Raw genomic sequence first — 12,439 nt, forward strand, 5'->3', positions numbered from 1 at the left:
AAGAATCTTTTATGGTATGTTGGTCTCAAGGGCCCACATCAATCTGCCCCCGTAAAAAATGAAAATGCAATATTATTCTGCTTTAATTGCCCCTATCTTCAGTTAAGATGTTCAGAACTGCAATTGTATGTGTATGATTGACCTGGCATTCTCTGGGGGTATGCCAAGTTTCGTAGAATTTCATCCATGGGGGGGTCTAAAAAAATTAGGTTATGTGTACATTAAGTGACTGTACATTGGCCTATAGATGGCGGTGCACACATATACACATGCACACACACACAGGCACCCACATACTATCGGTATTAGAATGGCCGATACATAATTACAAATTCAGTAGGATTAAAAGAAAGCCAAAATAAATATTCATCATCATCATCATGGCTGCATTTCCAGGATTGGCGATAAGTAGTCGTTTGTCCACTAGATGGCGCGTTGTTGCAGTGAGACGTAATTTTGTTGGAAGTTAAAAGTGGGTTGGAAAAACAATGGACGCCTCATACAAGGAGTGTAGTTTACCGCAGAGAACGTCTAATAAGGATAGGATGATGTTCACATGAAATGTAATTTCCATTTCTTCTTGAAGCCGAAATAAATCTGAGGATGTTTATCGGATATGCTTGGTTTTTACTGCAGGTACGTTAATCTTATAATATCAATAAGGACCTAGGTAATGTTACCCTTAGCGTTGGTTGAGTGATGGAGGCCAATTTGATTGATTGCATTTGTAGAAAACTATAAATGCGGTTATACCAAGCAAATTGATAGCAGCACTGTAATTGTATCTTTCGACTGTCATTTGTTGCACGTGCTACAAAAATCATTCTGTGCAATGGAAGATTTACCAACGTACACTGGTCTGATACAGTTTTGCATATAGGCTACATGCGTGAGACTGAGACGCCTGTTTATTTTGTTTTAAGTGCGTGCAGGGTGTGAGAGGGGAATCGATGTGCTTTGATTCCAGCTTGGTACAGTAGTTGTAGTCTGTGAAATTAAAAAGCACGTGTGTGTGAAGTATCGAATGACACCTTCATTTCATTGTGGCTGCTTTAGCAACAGGGGAGCGCGGGGCACAAAGTAACACTTTTTGGTTATGGCTAAATAATTCTAAAATCATTTGAGTTTCAGTAATACTTTTTAACAAGCAACATACATATCTCTGTTACACATATGCACTGGAAGTTTGTTTGTAGGAGCTACTGTTGTTTTACAATTCCACCGAGAGTGGCGATAGGTGAAATGTTACAACCTGCCCCATATGTGGGTTAGTTGTAACACTCATCCCAAAGGCTGTTTTTAATTAAATTAATTCAATAAATGTATCTGAATGTGTATGATAGAATAGGATCTGACTATTTATGATACATAAGTCATGAACTAACAACAGACGTGTGTCGAAAATTGACTTTATTTTCTATACGGAGAAATAACATGAGAAATATGCGCCAATGGAAGCAAAAAGTCTAACCAAGGTCAATCCTGCCAAGAAAAGCAGGCAAAATGAGGCAAAATGCAAAACATCACAAAAACTAACTAAACTAACACTAATACGCGCATATTTTTGTATTGCAACATCATTGTACAGTATGAGTGGCTTAGTTGTAACAGCGCATTACAACTAACCCCGCTGGGTCACGTTTGTTATAAGATAAGCTAGCTCCTGCTATGAGTTGGCTACATGTTTCAAAACGGTGTTCATTTTTAGCCTACAAGACGGTTATTAAGATGATACAAGATTGGAGTCAGTGAGCTGCACCCACAACTCAGTAATGGAAACACAAGTACCACCTAGACATTTACATTGATGTCTTCAAAAGGTGTTTTGCTGCAGATCTACGTGGAAACACGTCTATACTGACTGAAAATTTGTGGAACACTGTCTCATAGTAATGTGATCAAATGACAAATACCATGCCTCGATCAACCCCCTGCAAATAGGGAAAAAGTCCGTGTTACATTTAACCCCGCGTTACTTTGTGCCCCGCGCTCCCCCACACCTTAAGCTACTGTGTAGTGGGTCCCATTTAGTGGCTACTTCATTCGCGCTTTCCTTGACTCATGGAGCTGCGTGAATTTTATTACAACTTTTCGCCACGATATGGCAGTTTAAGTCCGCTTGATACTGTAAGGCGTAAGCCATTGGTTTCCAAAGGAGATTTTATTTGTGTCGCCAGCATAGCCTATTGACAATTTATGTTGTAGGCCTACCTCATAAGCCTACCTGTAGCTTAGGGAAGCTAACAGCTTTCTATTAGGATCTAGTTTGTTAGTTTTGTCATAACTCCCTGATGCATTTTTGCATTTAGAATAGCCAGAGCGTGGATATCTAAATCGGAAAATTAAACAGTATCGGGTGGACTAGGCTGGGTGAACCCAGCCTGATCTGCCCGCTTTTATTTTTTGATTTCTTAAAAGATTGAGCTTGGTCTGGTGAAAGCCAGACTAGCCATGGACCTCAGTTACACAATTCAAGGGAACATGAATCAGCGCACCCTCCTCAATTCACCCTCAGCGCACCCTCCTCAATTCGATTAGCAGACACCCTCCCTATTTTTAAGTCTAGACTTAAAACATACCTCTTTACTGCCTCCCATAGTTAGGTATGGTGCGGTGTGGAACTTCACCCATCTCGGGGATTTTGGAATGGACCACCCTGAGTCCTCGTGTGACTGGCACCCCAGTCGCGCGTGAGATGGTGGTCACTGCGCTGGTGTTGACTACCCCTCACCATGCCTTAGTTATGCTGCTATAGCATAGTGATGTCATGGACTTCTCGTGTGCCATGCCGTACAACCCCCTCCCCTCTCCTCTCTCTCCTACCCTCTTTCTCTCAACTCTCCCTCTCTTGCCCATTCTCACTATGATTTACTGTAACAATATATAGCACTACTGATCACTTCTTGACATTAACCACATTCTACATTTCTCTTTCTTCTCCCTTACTGTACCTCACTTGTGAGGTATATCATCACCAGTCATCAACCATCCGTGCGCCTGGCCCTCCTCTTACCCATCCCACCTGAAGTCCCATCCTTGACTGCTGTATTACTGTCCCCCTACCTGGATTCCTGGCCCGTACAGCCCCATCACCTGCCTATGACAACTCTGCCCGGATTCTGGCCTGTCTGCTGACCCACCACTGGCCCCATCACAACTTTCTTTCCTGGACAATTCCGACGCCGGACTATTGCACATTCTCTCACTAAATCATGATTATGCTTTATCATACGTAATCATCCCACCTTCTGTAACCTTCACCTCAGGTGCTTTAAACACCATGTCCTTCTCTCCACACCTGACTGTCATATGCATTTGTCATTGTTTATAGACCTTACTATCCGTATTGACCCTAGGCAGATGGGTCAGGCCCTTGAGTTGTGGATCTGCTCGAGGTTTCTTCCTATATGTATCTCCAATTCTAGGGAGTTTTTCCCCACCCCTGTTACCCATGGGCCTTCTTTCTTTCCTTCTTTCTTTCTTCCTTTTCTTTTCTCCCTCTTTTCTTTTTTCTCTGATTGCCTACATTCTGTAAAGCGCCATGATACATGTGTAATGTTTTGCAGCTATATAAGCACAATAAATTGAATTGAAATATTTGCACGAACAATAACGGACAACAGCTCTTCAACTTTGACCTGTTAAAATGTGTATGAACAGTCTAGCGACGCATTTCATCAAGGCCCATTTGGACATGTCAGTTATTTGCACCACTGGTTAGATGTAAAACAGCATTTCGTTTCAGACTACTGTTACTTAATTTGTGCATGAACAATAACGTTTCAGACTACTGTTACTTAATTTGTGCATTGACAATAAAGTATTACATGAACTAAAGATGACTAAAATCTTATGTAGAAGAAGAAACATTCACAAAAAATCCATCCATCCAAAAATGACTTTTGTTTTTGATAGCTGTTGAAAACGGCATGGAACTGACAGAGATGTTTTTGTTTATAAATAAATAAATAACATTATGCTGATACCTTTTGCTTTTCCCAAATACAATGTAGCCTACAGGTGTAAGTGACCTTTCATCAATCCAGTTGCAATGGATGAACTGTGATGAACTGCCCTACTTGTGATTGTTTAGAGATTTTAAAGGTTTTACAACAATGCTACATCTTCTTTGGCTATTCAATCTATTCACCTTTTCAGCACCAGTAGGCTACTTTCTGTGCAGCCGCACACACACACTCAGGCATGCCAAACAAGCATACACAAAAGTTTCAAGAGTGGGGGATGGAGTAATATATGGTAACAAATTGAAGTGTGATTTATTTTCGCGAACGGATGTACAGGACTGAGCGGCGGTCATATTTTGTACCTCTATGCGGTACATCTAGTTATATTTGAAAATTCCAATCTATCCCACCTAAATATCAAAAGTTATTGCTTCCTGGTGACATAAAAACACAAATGGTTTCCTCTTGATATAAAGGCTGACATAAAAGACATAAGCTATGCTAGATGGGTACAAATCCCAGACTGTCTTGGAAAATAAACAAAAACAAGATATAGGATGTATACAATGACACATTCAAGGTCTCAAAGTGATAATGCTTCTTTCCAAAAATCTCACCAGAAGTTGTTATTTAAGGGGTTATTTAAAAAAAAATCTTCAGGGGGAGCATGCCCCCAGACCCAGACCTAAAGCTGAGTTACCAACCTTTTGAAGTGGGGGGCCCATTTCACATCTGTGCAGTGTGCACATTTGTGCCTGGGGGGCCCATTTCACATCTGTAAATCCGCCCATGTGTGCACACCTTTTGCTACATAGTGCGCACGTTTTACGCACTTATTTTAATAAATGGTGCACTCATCTTAGTAAATAATGCACTTACTTTATTCAATTTTACACACAAGCGAAACATTTTAGTTAGTGAGTGCCCGCCCAAATCTCAAATCTCACTCCAAGCTGAGCTCAGCCTAGTGATGGTGACTTATAGCCTATATGTGACTGTCCGTGCGGCACACCCTTATTCAACATGACTCCTAACTTTGGTTGAAACATTACAGAAGCTAGGTTAGCTGTGACAATATCCTGGGTAATATCCTGACAGCTAATGCTATTTTACACAGTAAAATCCGCATTTGAAAGCCTGGTCACCAGTTGCCAGTTTGTATGGCTAATTATTTTGCCTAGACTGCAATGAAAAAGCTTTGTATTTTTGGGTGGCATAGCTGTGATCTACAAACCACAAAAAGGGGCAAACATGTACATGCTGAAGGGCAAAGGGAATATCACAATGTTTTACTCTGGCCTTTTTTGGGATAGGCTATGTATTGGCAGACAGCCCTAACTTACCGTTGACACACCCGTTCGCTTGACTGCCTGTGCAAACAAGTACAGTAGCCTGTGCTTTGTCACTCTCCGTGCGTGTAGGCCTACTGTAGCGTGCATGTCAGATAACCCTTCCCCCTCCCCCTCTGTTTTTCAGTAAATCATGACGACGTTTCTTGTAGGCCTACTGTTTTGCTGGCTGTCGGAATGATCAGCAGCACAAATAAATTCGCTAAAATATTGGTGGGGACAATTTTGTCATCTTAAAATATTGATTAGGACTAGTCCTTAGCGTCCCACCCTAAATCTACGCCCATGATCACTGTTTATCGTATTTAATGACATAACATTGCTATAGCTTTGTAATAGGTTTTGATGGAAGTGGCATAGCTTCTCTGCTATACTAACTATTCGACCGTGATAATCTATTTACCAAATGGGGGTTAGGAAAACCACACGATAAATTCCGTGCATCAAAGCAGACTGGAACATTCATGTCTAGCAGTATTCATGCACGCCAGCTGTTAAATGCTATGTTAAGCTACAAGTAGGCCTAGGTCAATGTATAACATGGGATGTTTTTACAGTAAGCATTGGTAGTTGTGAAAGCAGCAGCATCCCTTCTAAATATCAAAATATGGAAATGCTAACATATCTTTTCTTTCTCCCTCAAGGTGCTTTGCTTAAATTTCTCAGCCCTCAGGCCCTTCCTAAGGATACCTCCACTGATGAAGGTAGAGTGAATTTCTCTCACTGAGCTGAGCTTTTAATGACCTTTTCCAATATGCTAAAAGTGAAATGGTCAAACGTACTTCACAGGTAATTTCAGATTTTTTTTTCAGGTACACCATCAACTTCATCCTCCATTCATGAGGAAGAAGCTGACATTGGATTTTATGGTACGGTGGTGTTTTTGCAAATGTTCAAATGTGCAAAAATGCACAGTATATGCAACAGCAGTATTTGCACTGTCAACATTTTTTATTGATGGTTGAACTTAAATTGTATGGCTATGCTGTGGTTCCTGTAGGCTTTGCGTGCGGTGGAGGGGGGGGGGGGCTCAATGTCCATTTTGCTTGGGGCCCCCAAATTCCTTGAAACGGCCCCGGTGTTCTGATGTTACATGCAACATAAGCATCACTGCACGTGTGTCATCTGTAACACTTGCTCTGATGTGCCTCAGGGCCTACTGTTATAATAACTCCTATAGAGACCTCAAGATGGGTAGGCTAAAGCTAAGCCTTTCTTCCATCTTTGTATTCTGAACAACTTATTGTCCAGTGTGTTTATTGTTCATTTACATGAAGCTCATGGCTTATAACATTACAATGATTTGAAGATCCCTGTAGTATGCATTTTTCTGCTCTCATGGGGACACAACATTGATTTGGTACCCTTGTTACGACCCTGTGGGTCTTGTTGCATATTCTTTGTGTTTGTGGCTTCTGTTGTGTGTCTTGCAGGCAGATTGGTGCAGCTGAGTGGTGGTGTGAACCCATTGGACGTCAGGATAGCCCGTCCCTTTAAAAGTGGCTGACGTCATTTAGTAATGGCGAATGAAGCCTTGTGAAGCTTTTGAAGCTTCTTCCTGATTGTATCGCAAAATGATCCGAAGCATCAAAGCATCAAAGACAACACACTGACATCTGGTGGTCAGCAGAAATGACAGCGGCTATAAATTCGACACACCCGAACAAAGCTTACAACATGAACATGAGGGACAGAATGAACACATGGCATGAGATGACTGAAAATTAAATACATTAATTAGAACTAGGGTATAATGTTTGAATATAGCCTAGTGTGTTCAGCGTTTGAATTTACGTGTGTTCAGTTGGTTTTAACAAACTGCAGCAAGAAATGCAGCCGTCTGCTATGTGGCAATATCAAATAAAGTGCACCTAGGCCTTATCCAATAAACTGTCATAGCCTACTCATAACCAAGAGGCATTATTTAGGTAGTGTGTTTTAGAACTAAACAGGCCGTTATTGTTAAAATAGGTCGTTATTGTTAGAAATAGGTCGTTATTGTTAGAAATAAATAGTTCGTGAACATCCATTCTTGCCGTATGCCTATGATAGAGTAGAGGTAACGATGAGGACGATAGATCTGGCGATGTGGGTTCAATCCCTGTGAGTCACTTTACAAGGTATTTTTATTAGGCTTATGCAATAACAAAATATAAAAAATAACAAAATATTTGAAATTTGACTTCAAAACTTTAAAAAGTTCTTCAGCAACAATGATTGCTGAGTAACTAAGTAGGCTACAGAGAAGCAGTGTTGCTCCTGTTGGGTATCAGCGCAGCAGCAAACTTTCGAATCCAGCAAAACCCTTCGGTGACGTTTGAAGCTTCGGACGTCACCAGTCACATGCTTATTCCAATTTGATACAAGCTCCAACACAAAAAACAACGACGAATGAACTTCAGCACCACCGGACATGGACAGCGACCGAGGTTAGCGTCGTAACAATTTGCTTCACGGGAGTGATACAAGCTTCGGTGCCTCAGTGTTGAATGTCCCATCACTAATGCCATTCAGAGCTCGCTCACTCTTGCTCGCTTTGGGGATCATTTTCGTTGCCACCGTCGCTGCCGCACTTCGCTGCCACTAGGGCCAGCCTCGGGCCTTTCCCGTGCAACCACCGTCATTTTTCCACTCCCTGGGGTGAGAGACCAGGAGTGAGCGCCTGGCTGCAGAGGCCTACTTTGTAGGCCTTGTTTTTCGTAGTGGCTTATAGACTGTTTTTCCATACTGTTTTTTTTTGGATTAATAAATACACAATATTTTTACGTTTTGTGTCCGTTTTGTTATGTCCCACAAGTCCTAGACCGGGATGTAACAAATGGGGGCTCTATACGGTTCTTTTTGTTCCCAGTTTTAGCAAATTGGGGCCTAAATTTCCCCCCTTCAGTAACATATTGGGGAGCAGCCAATTTGTATCGCTTTTGTATCGCTTTAGTTGTGCCGTCGTATTGTTTTGTATTTTGTAACGGTCTTTTTTTTTAGGAAGCGCGCTTATGACCAAGAGGTTCTGGTGAGTTAGTGTTTTGATTATTTTTTGATTTGGTGGTGGTTTTGTGAAGCAACCCCGGGGGGAGGTTCATTGCGAACCTCCAATTGGTACGCTTTGAAGATATGTTTATTTTTAGTTTGGGTATTTGGGTCCAGAGCTTCGCCCAGTCTGGGTTATTGGTTAGAGCGATGCTTTGTTAAATAATTGAGCACTTATAGATGGGCAGACTAACACGACTAACATTAGATTTTTGTTTTTGTCATCGTTTGAAGTTCGTTTGCATCTGGTGGCAGCTTCGTAGCCAAGTGCCTTTGTTTTTTGTTCGTGGCAGTAAGTGGCAAATGTTTGAAGACTTTTTTTTGTGGCTTTTGAGACTTTTTCCGAGCTGTTGGTCCGAGCATTCATTTTTGGGTTGGAGGGGGTAGAAGTTAGATACTCCGTTTTTGATTGTGGATGAATGAAATTGCTGGTCGTGATTTTGGTAAATTTTGACCTACCTCAGACTAGTCCACTTTAGTTTAATTCGTGGCAGTTAAAATTTAGTTTTATTCGGTGTTAGTGACAATGTCTGTGGTGGAAGAATTTATTAAAAGTTCTTCCGAGGAACTTCTGTCTGGTTGCACTAAAGACCAGTTAGAGAAAATTGCAGAGCATTTCTCCATTACTATTACGTCTGAGGACAAGAAGCTTAAAGAGCTGTTGCATAAAGCTGTGATTTTAGGTCTAGTAGCTAAAAATATTCTGCCTAGAGAAGGCCCTGTTTCTCCTGTTTTATCATCAGCGAGCAATGTTTCCGATCGGGAGCTTAAAATTAGAGAGTACTCATTTGAGGAGCGCAAATTACAGTTGGAAGCGTCACGAATACGTGCTGAAAGAGAAAATCGAGTAGTTAGAGAGAAAGAATTGGACAAAGAAATTGAAATGAAGAAATTAGAGGTTCAGCTTGAGCTTGATTTGAAGAGATTAGAGCACGAAGAGGCTGAGAGTGAGCGTCAACGCGAATACCAACGCGAACGTGAGAAATCCCGACAATGTCCTTCCATTAGCTCCTGGTCCTCCGTTGCCATTTGTCCCAGCTCAGCCGTTCGATGTTAGTCGCAACACTCGGATGATTCCGCCCTTCAACGAACGTGAGGTTGAGAAATATTTTTCGCATTTCGAGAGGGTTGCCATTACGTTGAGATGGCCTGCTGAAGTCTGGACGTTGCTATTGCAAACTGTCTTGACTGGCAAGGCACAGTCTGTGTATTCTGCCCTCACCGTGCAACAAAGTTCGGATTATGACACTGTTAAAACTGCAATTTTAAATGCTTACGAGTTGGTTCCTGAAGCCTACCGTCAGAGATTTCGTGGCCTTCGCAAGTCCGACAGCTTCACCTTCGTGGAGTTTGCGAGAAAGAAAGAGAGTGCTTTTGACAGGTGGTGCACTTCACAACATGCACACACTAAAGAACATCTTCGTCAATTGATTTTGCTGGAAGAATTTAAAGGTTGCATTCCAGACGCAGTAGCGATGTATTTGAACAATCAGAAAGTAACAACGCTATCGCAGGCTGCTGTCTGTGCAGATGAATTTGTGCTGGCGCACAAATGTTTGTTTCAGTTCTCTTCTCCTCCTCATCGTTCTTCAGCTTGGCCTTCCAGTCTGAAGCAGAGCTGGAGAAATTCAGAATTTAGTAAGCCATCTTTGGAAGTGGAATCTTGTGAGTGTTATTAGGCTATTGTCATGAGGTTGGCCACCTCATTGCAGTATGTCCGGTCCTGGAAAGGAAGAATTAGTCTCCGAAGCGACAAAATTCGAAGAGTGCTGGCTTGGTGAGCACTCTAAGTTTAGACCATTTACACAGGGGATTTGACTCAGTTTATGATCCGTTTGTTTTGGAGGGGATGGTGTCTCTCTCAGGGCGTGAGAGGGATGGTGTCCCTACCAAAATTCTTTTAATAACCGGTGCAGCCCAGTCTTTTATTGTTGCTTCTTTTTGCCATTCTCTGAAGAAACGTACTGTAGCACTGATGTGCTAGTTCAGGGTATTGAGATGGGACTTTTAAAAGTTCCAATACACACGGTGCACCTTAAATATGATTTGGTTTCTGGGTTCGTGGAAGTCGCCTATGGAAGAGGTAACCTTTATCTTGGGTAACGATTTAGCTGGTGGAAAAGTTGTCCCTAGTTAGAACATTTTAAAGTCTACTAATTACCAGTCTGTGTCACCTCGCGCTAACCTCGGTCGCTGTCCATGTCCGGTGGTGCTGAAGTTCATTCGTCGTTGTCTATAGACAGAAATCAGATCAGGCTTGCGCAGGTAACTGACCCCACTTTGGCTTGTTGCCACGCCACAGTTTCTGGGATGGGAGGTGTAGCCAATAAGTCTCTGAGATCTCACAAGAAAAATCCCTATGAGGAAGAAGACTGCTGATTGTCCTGTGCCTGTCTTTTGCCAGAATCTTAAGAATTCTGAGATTTCTGCAAGAGTTGAAAAGTGTTTGTCTCATTTGTCTGCTTTGTGTGTTAAGGATGTACAGAGGTTAAGTGTGTCTTTTCCAGCTCTCTCCTGAGATACTCCCTCCTGTGCTGATGACTGCTGTCACCATATGGATGTGGGTTAGGTCTAACATCTCCCCTTTAAACATCATTGGGGATCTAGTACTTGTGCAGGTGGACTCTGCCTCACTCCCTAACCAGTTGAATGTGATCAACATTAGATGTTGATTTTTGGTGGTGGGGGTGTTACGACCCTGTGGGTCTTGTTGCATATTCTTTGTGTTTGTGGCTTCTGTTGTGTGTGTTGCCCCCCCCCCCCGCACGCAAAGCCTACCGGAACCACAGCATAGCCATACAATTTAAGTTCACCCACACTTTACAGTATGTAAATAAAAAATGTTGACAGTGCAAATACTGCTGTTGCATATATATACTGTGCATTAGTTTTGAACATTTTGAACATTTGAACATTTGCAAAAACACCACCATACCATAAAATCCAATGTCAGCTTCTTCCTCATGAATAGAGGATGAAGTTGATGCAGGGATGGATTACTGCACGGGCCTACCGGGCCCAGGCCCAGGGGCCCAAGGGGTCAGGGGGCCCTGAAGCCCAAGCCTTTGTATGGAATCATTGCCTCAATATGAACAAATCAGGACGTAGGCTATGAATCTAATTGAATTTAGTATTGGCCATCCCCAAAATGCACCAGAATACAGGAAATCACATCAAACAAATTAAAACGACAATACGTGAGGGGCCCTTAATACATCTGGGCCAGGGGCCCAAAAGTTCATAATCCGCCCCCGAGTTGATGGTGTACCTGGGAAAATAATTGAAAAAAAAAATCTGTACTGGTATTACCTGTGAAGTACGTTTGACCATTTCACTGTTAGCATATTGGAAAAGGTCATTAACAGCTCAGCTCAGTGAGAGAAATTCACTCTACCTTCATCAGTGGAGGTATCCTTAGGAAGAGCCTGAGGGCTGAGAATTTTAAGCAAAGCACCTTGAGGGAGAAAGAAAAGATATGTTAGCATTTCCATATTTTGATATTTAGAAGGGATGCAGCTGCTTTCACAACTACCAATGCTTACTGTAAAAACATCCCAAGCTAATGTTATACATTGACCTAGGCCTACTTGTAGCTTAACATAGCATTTAAGCATTCTGCTGTTTGAGAATTAGACAAACGCACATGGTGCTTTAAAGACAGTAAACAGCTGGCGTGCATGAATACTGCTAGACATGAATGTTCCAGTCTGCTTTGATGCACGGAATTTATCGTGTGGTTTTCCTAACCCCCATTTGGTAAATAGATTATCACGGTCGAATAGTTAGTATAGCAGAGAAGCTATGCCACTTTCATCAAAACGTATTACAAAGCTATAGCAATGTTATGTCATTAAATACGTGTGATTCTGGAACAGATCTGCGGCTTCCTTATCCCGTTAATAAACATATTACAGTATGTAACCATATTCCGTCCGTTCGGGAAAAAAAGTTAACTTTGAAAAAACGCTAACTGTTCTAGTTTGTAAGCAGCATGGGCCATCAGGCAGGTAGTTAACATAAACATTTTTTGCTAGGCTAGCCTTCCTGCTGCGACATTACACCATTTGTACAAGACAAGTAGAGTTATTTTATCCAGTG

General features: G+C 41.9%; 1 protein-coding gene across 2 annotated transcripts in view; it reads right to left on the reverse strand.

Annotated features, from left to right (window-relative positions):
• The window catches only part of agxt2 (alanine--glyoxylate aminotransferase 2), a 30,365-nt gene that overhangs the window by 10,222 nt on the left and 7,704 nt on the right, over nucleotides 1-12,439 (reverse strand). The window lies entirely within an intron of this gene.

The sequence above is a fragment of the Alosa alosa genome, chromosome 12, assembly GCF_017589495.1.
Source record: "Alosa alosa isolate M-15738 ecotype Scorff River chromosome 12, AALO_Geno_1.1, whole genome shotgun sequence".
Taxonomy (NCBI): Eukaryota; Metazoa; Chordata; class Actinopteri; order Clupeiformes; family Clupeidae; genus Alosa; species Alosa alosa.